Source organism: Silene latifolia, chromosome Y (assembly GCF_048544455.1).
Source record: "Silene latifolia isolate original U9 population chromosome Y, ASM4854445v1, whole genome shotgun sequence".
In the NCBI taxonomy this organism is placed as follows: domain Eukaryota; kingdom Viridiplantae; phylum Streptophyta; class Magnoliopsida; order Caryophyllales; family Caryophyllaceae; genus Silene; species Silene latifolia.
In genome coordinates, this window is record NC_133538.1 from 412,477,788 (window position 1) to 412,488,196 (window position 10,409).

General features: G+C 37.2%; 1 non-coding gene across 1 annotated transcript; it reads right to left on the bottom strand.

The window, feature by feature from the left end:
* Nucleotides 1-9,219: 9,219 nt before the first annotated feature.
* Nucleotides 9,220-9,326, bottom strand: LOC141635891 (small nucleolar RNA R71). The gene has a single exon (XR_012540545.1). It is a non-coding gene; the product is annotated as a small nucleolar RNA R71 (small nucleolar RNA).
* Nucleotides 9,327-10,409: the final 1,083 nt, after the last annotated feature.

Below are 10,409 nucleotides of genomic sequence, written 5' to 3' on the forward strand. Positions count from 1 at the left end.
GGATGTCATTCTTTGGTATACGTCACATGGTACTGCCATTAACCATTGCGTAATAGCTATTACACCTTTGTTGGTACTGATATCCACTACTATTACACCTTTGTTGGTAAGAGTTCACTTTTCTTTGTTGCAGTTACACTTTGCTAACGTTTCACTTTAGTTGTTTTATGTATCAAAAGTGTAATTTTAACAAACAAAAGTGTAATTTTAAGGAACAAAAGTGTAATTTTAAGCAACACAAGTGTAATTTTAAGCCAAAAAAGTGTAATTTTACAAGTTAACACATTAATCATGTTCACTCCTTGCCTTTTTAGGAGCTCTTGTTGGTATGTTTGGAACGTTTGAGCAGCCAGGCACACAATCCGACACCATTTATGATAAGCTTTACCAACTTTGGGACACCTTCATCCGGGACAGTGGGCAAACCGTCAACTTGAAAACTTATTTACTCTTTGTCCCATTTTGTTGCATGCGTATGTATCAATCACAAATCACATTCGATCGACCTGGTTGACCACCAGCGACATTCTGTTTTGCAAAAGTCACCAATGGGAAAGGCGGCGCGTTTAATTGTAAGTTGTCGTCCAATATCTTATTCAAAACAAATTTGCATAAATGAATCAGAATTTGATGTAATTCGTACATATGTAGGCTAGTTGATGTGAACATTATTTGCGCACATTTAATCCCCTAATTGAGCCTATTTTGCATACTATTATAACATTCTATGGCCATTTTATCCGTCAAAACCTTCCTATTTGTTTTTCTATCGCATTTCATATGTTTTGTAGAAAAGAAGATAATAAGACGGAAATCCCCGTCTTTCATGCATATTTGGAAGCTACTTGACGATACTAGATGGACTAGTATGAAGAGGAAGCACTAGTGCAGTCAGTGATTATTTGGAATCATGAGATAAAACCAAAGATAACATCAGAGCAAGGGAAAATCCTGATTTTGCGGTCCGCCAGATCCCTTTTAGCGGGTGCTCACCTACTCTCAACAAACCAGAGTCGGGGCTGATGAAGTTATTTTCAGTCGTTTGCCTTAGTCAAAATAAATCCTATACTACTACTAGCAAGATAGCTAGTGGTAAGTCAGGGTCGAATCCACAGGGAGGCGGTGATTATGTAGTTTGTTGATTTGATTTCTAACAGCTAATAACAATGTAAAATAAGGATGAATAACAATAATATTAAAGAGTCTAGGGATTCGGGTTCACTAGGCAATCATACGGGGTGTGATTTAATTCATTGATAGAGCTAATTATGTTGCTTAAACTTATATGATCGATCGATTAAATATTCCTTTAGATCTAATTTAACATGCAATCTCTATCATTAAATTATCTCTATTCAGTTATTGTGGCCTATATTGATTCTAACCAAGTCGGTGAAAGTCTCAATTCGCTATACTAGTCAATTAACCCTATCCAGTAATTAATTTACCAGATGAAGAACAATAACATGAACAACAACAAATAAGCAATATTAACTATCAATTCATTAGTTTAATCCCCTTTTAACAACCTAGATCCCCTTTCACCCTAGATAGAAGATTTAGCTACTCATACTAATTATAATAACAACAATAACAATATAAGAAGGTATAGTTAAGAACATAATAAGATGAACAATAATGATAAAATAATTATTAAAGAAAGATCGATACCGTAATAAAGGAATGCTTAGATCCGGAAGGAAGAACAATAAATATAATCTAAACTAAGTATTTCAGAGAGTTTTTAGAGTAGCTATCCTAAACCTACGGAAAATAAAGCATAATTAACCTAGGGTACGAGTTTTGGTATTTATAGCAAAACATAACCGACTTAAGGAAATTTTGCGGGAATTATAGAAACTGGAGGTTCCTCGATCGAGCCCTTGGTGCACTCGATCGAGTCACCACTTCCTCGATCAAGCCTGGTCTTACTCGATCGAGGCACCAAAGTTCAGGAACCACAACTCTCGACATTGCAAATTTTAATTGATTAGGTTGGTTCTTGCTTCGCGCACTGAACTTCAAACGGCCGCCAGTTCTTCGTTACTTGTCAGAAACAAGCAATTTTTGTGGCGTTGGAAAGCTAAGAAGATAAGCTTTCACCTCCAATTTGAATTATTTAAAAATAAGTTGTAAAACTCGAGATATCGCTCTTCAAAATGGGAGCTAGTAATAAGAAGCTCTTTTATTCGTGTTTTCTTCTTAACTTCTCTTCCATCATTCTTATGGATTTTGGTGCCATGCTTCGTGTATTCCTTCATGCCTACTCTGCGATGCCCATTTCATTCCTTTTCTTCTCAAATGCATCATTCCTGCATTAAACATCAAAAAGCGGAAGTATCGACATTCTAACATAAAAGGCATGTAAATGATATAAACTAGCACGAAAACTGTATCAAAAGTAATTAAGGGGAGGCATAAATATGTATATAATTATGACTCATCAAACTCCCCCAAACCATCTCTTTGCTTATCCTCAAGCAAAGCAACACACAATACAAAAGGCAATCATACAAATGGAGAATAAATAACTCAGAGCTAATGTTGATGCACATACAAATCCCGAGATATTCGTATCCGTAACAAAGTAATGACCAAAGTGTTCCAATAAAACAAATTCAAAGGTACGGAAAATAGAAAATGTAGCTCAAGTCTCAAGTCACCATACTATAGACAAATTCCAAATACCTTTCGATCTTACAAGACAAATTAGTCGGATTCTCGCGGTTTCACTTATGCACTCATAAGTATTGTAAGGGTGAGTTATATGTGAAGAATAGAAAGAAGTAGAAACACTCACTCGACTTATGAAACATACATGCAATCTAATGTGATAGAGATTTCCCCAACTAATATGCAATTACAAGGTAGACAAAAGTACATGTATCAAGGACAATAAGGGTGGCAAATGGGTTAAAGGGATAGAAATGGTTTATGTCAAAGCACGTTATGGATATGTGGAGCTAAGACGGTAGTCGCAACGCTAACCAAAACCAAATCTTAAAATAAAAGATGAACCCAACTTAGAGAAATGATCTCAACTTTACAACACATGAGAGCTAACAAACTACTCTCCAAATATGCATTAGACTCTACGACCATCTTTTTGATCCTTGACAAAACCAAATGAAACAATCTCTTTTCTTTTCTTTTTTTTCAATTCTTTCAATCTTTTTTTCGATTTTTTTTTTCTTTCTTTTTTTTTCTTTTTCTTTTGCTTCATATTATTGTTTTTCCAACATAAGGGTACAACACAATTGCTAAATAATTTTACTACACCCACAATTGACAATAATAGTCCCATCCCAACCATAGTAGTAAAATAAACATGATAAACAAGCAACTGTGACTGTCCCAAAAAGGTAGGCAAATTCTTGGATTGTAGCTCATATGATGTAATTTAAGTTTGGCTACAAGGGTTCAAACGGGCTAACAAAAGGTAATGTAAGGCTTATTTGAACGGTAGGAACCGCCTATCCACATGTACTTAGTCAAATGAAAGCAATAAAAATATCAAGAAACCAATGTCACACTTATGCAGTTGATATTACATATTCCACAAGGAGAAACCACACTCAAGCCTAATTGACAAATGAGACCAGTTTATTGATGTTCCTGGCCTAGGAAGCTCTATAGACCTCAAAATTTGAGTAGTTTACGAACATAATTTTGTCAAATCTAATCAATATAACACATGTCAATACGGTTAAGACTTGAATTATGAGCTTTGTTTTCATGGCTAACGAGTCAAAATAATGTACATGAACAACTATTTGAGATTCAAATGCAAAAACAATGCAATTTAACATCATTGTTATCTAATTCACCAAGACTCGACCTAAAACAAAGGAAAAACATGTTTTTGTGTTTTATAATGTTTTTAATTTTTATGGATTTTTTATATAAATCCACACAACAATAAGTAAATCACACAACATAATTAAACTCCTCCCCCAAACCTAAATGTCATAGTATTCTCATTGTGACGCCTACAGCATAACAATCACACACAAATCCATCAACCTAAAGGATACAACTAACAAAAGGAATGGAAAAGAAATAGATAATACAATTAAAGAAGGTAAAGGGAAGAGAATACCGGGTAAGAGCTTATGATTCTCCCAAACCAGCTGCAAAAATAGGGGAAAAATCATCAACCGCGCAATTCCACATCAAGTCAGCTACGAATAAACCCAAAAAACGTGGTTACTTGATCGTGCCCCATGACACTCGATCGAGGAACCTACTGTCGAGCAAGAAATCTTCATTTAAAACAAATGCGCACACAAATCATAATCAATACAAGTTAAAGCTCGTAATAGTACATCAAAAAGTAGAGAATGTGCTACACACAAGCATAAGTAGCTCCAATAAATAGTCCAAGCAAAGAATAAAACAATGAAAAATGTCTTGGCTCATCACACTCAAAGTCTAATATAAAATATTAGTAATGTTTATCATTCTTCAGGTCATCCTCTTGAGGAAGGAGATAAGGCACTTTGTCTGTCATAAAAGCTTCATCAAAAACTCTAACTGGCTCTTCTCTGAAAATTTCAGCTTCCAAAGTATCCAACTCAACTTCTATATCAACACTCTCATCACATATGTAAACCATCTCAGGAGGAGGATCATCTCCACAAATAAGCTTCTATATCTCATCCACTTCCTTGCTCCATGGATATGATGCAACAGCAGGGGCATCAGGTGGATTCCTATCAGAACACAAAGCAAGGCAATCAGAAGTGGGATCAAAAACATTAATCATATGACAAGAAGCTTTTAAATTAGGAGGACGTTTTAAAATATTGTCAAGAACAAATCTAATAGTGTCATCCCCAACTCTTAGTGTCAGACTACCATCCCTAACATCTATGAGTGCTTCTGTAGTGTGAAGGAATGGTCTACCAAGAATGATGGGTACTTGAGAGTCCTCAGCCATATCCATAACAATAAAGTCAATTGGAATGAACTAATTCCTTACTCTAACGGGCACATCCTCTAAGACACCCATAGGTTTCTTTAAAGATATGTCGGCCATTTGTAAGGTCATATTAGTGATACGGAGTTGACCCATATTTAAATTTTTACATATTGAATATGGCATGACACTAACACTAGCCCCTAAATCACAAAGGGCTCTATCAATAGCTATACTACCAATATGACAAGGAATAAGAAAACTCCCTGGATCCTTAAACTTTGGTGGTGAGTTAACTTGCAATGCGGCCGCGCACTCCTGAGTAAATGCTACTGTCTCCACTTCATCAAATGATCGCTTCTTTGATAAGATTTCTCTTAAAAATTTAGCATACACCGTCACTTGAGTTACCAATTCAGTAAATGGCACTGTCACTTGCAGATTTTTCACTACCTCTATAAACCTTCCAAACTGCTTGTCTAGCTTAGACTTTTGTTGACGATGCGGAAAAGGTAGTGCAATAGGAAACGGCTCGGCTTCCTTCGCTTTAAAATCAACTTTTAAAACACCGTCATCGACTAGGGAGGTTCCTCGGTCGAGCCCTGATGACACTCGATTGAGTACTGAAGTTCCTCGATCGAGGAACCTTGGCAGATTCGTTGTTTTGATTTTTCTCGCTTTTATTCTCAGCTCGTGTTTCAACTTCGTCAACTTCTTTTTCATCATCACTTAGCTCCAAATTTCCCAATCCCTTAGGATGCATGTAGGGAACCTCATCTTCATTAGTGGGCATGTCTGGACCCTTATAAGTAGTACCGCTCCTCAAATAAATAGCATTTACATGCTCATGAGCTTGTTTACCTTGAGGGGGAAGACCAGACTGTTTTGATGGATTTTGAGCCGCCATTTGAGCAACTTGAGTATCCAACATCTTATTATGAGCCATAAGTTCGGAGATTTGAGCCGTTTGCTTTTGTTGCATCATCAAAGTTTGTTGCAATAGAGCTTTTAAGTCCGACACCTCATTACTTGAAGCTTGAGGAGGAGGTTGAAATTGTTGAAAACCTCCTTGATTTGGCCTTTGATAACCTCCTTATGGCTGAATACCATGATTTGGAGGAATAATATAGGTACCTTGTTGAGGAGCTTGAAAGAAGTTAGAATATGGTGTACCTTGCTTGAAAGATTGGAAGGCATGAACTTGCTCTTTAGTACTCAAACAATTGGCCGCAGTGTGGCCATCTATACCACATCTCTCGCAGGACACTTCTTGTTGAACCATGTAAATCATCTCTTGCTTACCCATGTATTGGGTAGTCTTCAATTCGGCTATTTGAGCCGTTAGAGCCTCCAATTGTGCTGAAATAGCACTATCTGTACCACTTCATCTCTTACTTCTCTTAGGGTTACCATACTCAGCTGTGTGAGTAGCTATTTGATCAATCAACTTCCAAGTATTACCATCATTAGTGTTATCTTGGAATCTCCCATTGGCAGCTGAATCAAGTAGAGCTCTATGATCATCATACAACCCGTTGTAAAACTGGTTGCAAAGGAACCAAATTTCGAAGCCATGGTGAGGGACGGACCGAACTAATCTTTTGAACCGTATCCAAGCTTCATTAATATCCTCAGTAGAACCTTGCTTAAAACTTGTAATCTGACTTCTTAATGCATTAGTTTTTTGTGGTGGAAAATACCTCTTATAGAATGCAAGAGCTAGAGAAGTCCAATTGGTAATTGCGTCTGTAACACCCCCATATACCGATGAGCCTTAACCAGACCTTCCTTAGCATATAAGGGCATTACCATCTCTTTTGCCCGAGGTAAGTAATCATCAAAAGTCGATAAAAGAACAGTTATAGTTAAATTTATAAGTGTTACAACCAACTAGCAAAACAAAGATACAACTCGTCAGCTATACACTGTCTCTATCAAAACTCGTGACGACTCAGCCCTGTAAGGACTCCAGCTATCAACCACATCAACACCTGCTAAGACTGACTGCTCACCATAAGGGATCACGGCAGACACATAAACAAACAAGACAACCACACCAGGTCAGCAACTGAGGTAAGACACAAAACAAACCAACAACACACGTCAACGCAAAACAAAACACAACAAGTCGCACACAATCATACCCACTTTGATACGTGCATAATATATAGTCTTTTTAGCCTATTTCAGCACGTATTTCTATGCATTTTTATACTGTTTTTATAGTATTTTGCCCCGAATTGGCTACTTTGGTTCGTTTTGTCCATTTTGTAGAAATGAACGCGAAAGTAGTGGAATCGTACTCTTTTTCGTCTTTTTTTTTGCATGCATTTAGAGGAGACGGGATTTTTCCAGAGTGAGATACTGCACTTGAGAGTGTCATGGCACGGATTACGAGGCATTTAGGCGCGGACTTGAGCTAAAATGAAGACCAAGAACTCGATCGAGCAGTTTAATCACTCGATCGAGTGTTTTTTACATCCCAGATTGGTCGATCGAGTGGTTTTCCACTCGATCCTTAGCCTGCAGAAAGACCAGTTACTCGATCGAGTAACTTTCTACTCGATCGAGTAGATTTGTTGAGGTGTTTGCTGGATCGAGTGGTTTTAATCTACTCGATCGAGTGGTTTCGCTGATTATGGGCTTTAAACAGCCCGTGTGTTGTTTAATTTCGCAAAACTTAAGTACTTTACTAATTAAAACCTACGTTAACTAGGTTATTAGGATCTTTTTTTTTATCTACTTTTCAATCATCAAACTTTTACTGTGTACTTCATTCCTCTCTACTGTAACTTTATTTCCGGATCACTTTCGCTTGAATTTTGTGTTCTTTACGCCGGATTCGCATCGATTGAAATTCTTTCTCTTCTCTTATTAATAATTAATCTCTTGTTGCTTTAATTATTCGTTTCGTTACATTTATTCTTCTGCCCTAATTTACTTTTATGCAATTTATTGTTTATTTCATTGTGTTTACTGCTGGAATTTTATCTGCTGTTAGTTTAATTAGCGACATGAGTAGCTAAACCCCTTTTATGTTGGGATTAGGGGATCTGCGGTAGGAAAGTGACGATGTAGTAAATGAAACAGATGAAATAATTACGAGACTCTATCACCATAGCAATTTAACTGTATTTATTCAACTTAGTTGAGTGCACACTTCTGAGTTAACCTTTAACCTGGCTAAAATTAATCCTAGATCGAAATATTGGACTAAATAGGCCTGCTATGAACAGTAGACTACCCTCACGAGAATGAAAGTTAAGTTAGTGGTATTTTAGGATAGGAAGTGGATCGAAAGGACCTTTCAACATCTGTCTTACATTAATTAAATGCGAGTCATTTACAAATTTGAGTCACCGGACTACCGTAGTGAACCGAAATCCTGACATGTCCCTCTCTATCTGATAGTTTTATCCTTTTTATCTGCTTTTATTGCTCTTACCCTTTATTCCTATTTCCTTTAAATCTCGTAGTTTAGATAACAAATCAAACAACCCCCCCCCCCCCATTTGTGACCAAATAGACGGACTTCTACAAATATCTTGCCTCCCTGCAGAGATCGACCTGACTTCCCTAGCTATATAGTTAGTTGAGTTAGTTTATTTTTGACAATATACTGACGTACGTGTCAAATTTTGGCGCCGTTGCTTGGGAGGCAATTGTCCTATTTGTTGTTGTTCCGTTTATTTTATCTGTCTCAGGGAATTTTCATTCCTTGAGGCCATTCTTATTATTTTCTTTCAGTGTTGTTTATGCCCAGGTCAGACAGGTTTGAATTAGTTTCAGCTGATTCAGAACCGGAGAGATTATTCAAGCATAGACTCCTTCTGCTAAGGAAATCACGAAAGGAAGAGTTGAGTACTTTCGAGCCAGAGCTAGATCATTCCCTTTTCGCGAAAGACAGTCCGATTTCTACAGTAAAGATGCCAAAGCTTTCCAGTCATTCAGTGCCTAAAGCATCCTCTATTCCGAAGGGTTTCAATCTCCAGACTGAGGATGGTAATACATTCGATATCCGTCCTTCTTATATCAATCTGGTGGAGAGGAATATCTATAGAGGTGTAGCAGGTGAAGATCCGAGGAAGCATATGGAGACCTTTACCGATTACTGTTCTACTATCCCCACCACTAATGGGGTAACTCAGGACAAGATTAAGGAAGTTCTATTTCCTTTCTCTTTAGCTGATTCAGCCAGGGAGTGGCTGACTGACTTGGACCGCACAGCTGTTGGGGTTACAGATTGGGAGTATCTTGCTCTTGCATTTTACAAGAGATATTTCCCTCCACAACGCACAAATTTGCTGAGGGCCAAGATTACTAGTTTCAGACAGGCTCCCGATGAAAGTTTCTATGAAGCATGGTCACGATTCAAGAAGCTGGTGATGTCTATCCCTCACCATGGTTTTGACCCATGGTTTCTAGCTAATCAGTTCTACAATGGGTTGTATGACGACCAGAGAGCCATACTTGATGCGGCATCTAGTGGAAGATTTCAGGAGAATACAGATGATGATAAGGGATAGTCCCTTATTGAAGAGATGGCGAATCACAGTGCTGAATATGGTAACCCGAGGGATGGGATTAGGACAGTTCATGCGATTGATAAGCGTGTTTTAGCTCAGCTGGAGACCATGAAAGCTAGGTTCGACAAGTTGGAATTACAAGCTGCTGGGGAGCCTCAGACGGTCCATGTTCTTACTAGGGGAGAGACCGTTTCATGTGAGAGATGTGGGAGTAATGATGGCCACACTGCTGTTGGCTGTCTTGTGGAGAAGGAACAAGTCCTTGCTGTTGGAATATGTGTCCTCCGATAATAATGCGATCACAACTGTTGATCATGATTATCACATGTTTAAGTCTCATTATAAAGAATACAATTGGGAAGTAATTTTTACTGTCAACTGGTCCACACATATCGGTAATGATTGGCTGACTAGAGTTTGACATTACTGTCGTGCGACGGTGGTGATCAGTTGATCCCCTAGGTCATACCTAAAGGGCAACACTCTTAATTGATCAATTAATTGATCGTATAACGTTACGAGTCAATTAAATTATTTAAAATTGACGGACGATTTTGGAAGTAATATTTACGTGTCTCATTGAAATTTGATTAAATGAGATACAGTCTGAGTAATCGAATTGTTTCATTACTCAGATGAAATTATTGTTTAAAGAAACAATTAAAATTGAATGAATTATTATAAATACAAATTATTGTGATTTATAATTGGTAAAATATTTTGGTACAAGTAATTGCGAATTACTAAGTCGATTTTGTATATGACGTATTTTTATTAATACGTTGATTTTTAATATGTTAAAAATACATAACAAATTTATGTAACATATGACATGTGACATAAGACAAATTGACAAAAATAAAATGGATTCCATTTTACATATGTACCGAAATTAAGACAGGATTTAGGATAATATTGTGTTTATTATGTGAGTGGTAAGCATGATGATTACCCTAATTGACTAG